The sequence below is a fragment of the Mus caroli genome, unplaced genomic scaffold, assembly GCF_978045245.1.
Source record: "Mus caroli unplaced genomic scaffold, Mus_caroli_1 scaffold_8, whole genome shotgun sequence".
Classification (NCBI taxonomy): domain Eukaryota; kingdom Metazoa; phylum Chordata; class Mammalia; order Rodentia; family Muridae; genus Mus; species Mus caroli.
This window is the reverse complement of record NW_028227263.1, coordinates 121,693,727-121,695,397: the sequence shown is the minus strand read 5'-3', so window position 1 is coordinate 121,695,397 and position 1,671 is coordinate 121,693,727.

The window sequence follows — 1,671 nt, the reverse complement described above, 5'->3', positions numbered from 1 at the left end:
GTATCTTATATCTTGGGTATCCTAAGTTTTGGGCTAATATCCACTTATCAGTGAATACATATTGTGTGAGTTCTTTTGTGATTGTGTTACTTCACTCAAGATGATGCCCTCCTGGTCCATCCATTTGGCTAGGAATTTCATAAATTCATTCTTTTTAATAGCTGAGTAGTACTCCATTGTGTAAATGTACCATAATTTCTGTATCCATTCCTCTGTTGAGGGACATCTGGGTTCTTTCCAGCTTCTGGCTATTATAAATAGGGCTGCTATGAACATAGTGGAGCATGTGTCCTTTTTACCGGTTGGGACATCTTCTGGATATATGCCCAGGAGAGGTATTGCTGGATCCTCCGGTAGTACTATGTCCAATTTTCTGAGGAACCGCCAGATTGATTTCCAGAGTGGTTGTACAAGCTTGCAATCCCACCAACAATGGAGAAGTGTTCCTCTTTCTCCACATCCTCGCCAGCATCTGCTGTCACCTGAATTTTTGATCTTAGCCATTCTGACTGGTGTGAGGTGGAATCTCAGGATTGTTTTGATTTGCATTTCCCTGATGATTAAGAATGTTTAACATTTTTTCAGGTGCTTCTCTGCCATTCGGTATTCCTCAGGTGAGAATTCTTTGTTCAGTTCTGAGCCCCATTTTTTAATGGGGTTATTTGACTTTCTGGAGTCCACCTTCTTGAGTTCGTTATATATATTGGATATTAGTCCCTTATCTGATTTAGGATAGGTGAAGATCCTTTCCCAATCTGTTGGTGTTTTTTTTGTCTTATTGATGGTGTCTTTAGCCTTGCAGAAGCTTTGTAGTTTCATGAGGTCCCACTTGTCAATTCTCGATCTTACAGCACAAGCCATTACTGTTCTATTCAGGAATTTTTCCCCTGTGCCCATATCTTCAAGGCTTTTCCCCACTTTCTCCTCTATAAGTTTCAGTGTCTCTGGTTTTATGTGAAGTTCCTTGATCCACTTAGACTTGACCTTAGTACAAGGAGATAGGAATGGATCGATTCGCATTCTTCTACATGTTAACAACCAGTTGTGCCAGCACCATTTGTTGAAAATGCTGTCTTTCTTCCACTGGATGGTTTTAGCTCCCTTGTCGAAGATCAAGTGACCATAGGTGTGTGGGTTCATTTCTGGGTCTTCAATTCTATTCCATTGGTCTATTTGTCTGTCACTATACCAGTACCACGCAGTTTTTATCACAATTGCTCTGTAGTAGAGCTTTAGGTCCGGCATGGTGATTCCACCAGAGGTTCTTATATCCTTGAGAAGAGTTTTTGCTATCCTAGGTTTTTTGTTATTTCAGATGAATTTGCAGATTGCACTTTCTAATTCGTTGAAGAATTGATTTGGAATTTTGATGGGGATTGCATTGAATCTGTAGATTGCTTTTGGCAAGATAGCCATTTTTACAATGTTGATCCTGCCAATCCATGAGCATGGGAGATCTTTCCATCTTCTGAGATCTTCTAGAATTTCTTTCTTCAGAGACTTGAAGTTTTTATTATACAGATCTTTCACTTCCTTAGTTAGAGTCACGCCAAGATATTTTATATTATTTGTGACTATTGAGAAGGGTGTTGTTTCCCTAAGTTCTTTCTCAGCCTGTTTATTCTTTGTGTAGAGAAAGGCCATTGATTTGTTTGAGTTAATTTTATATCC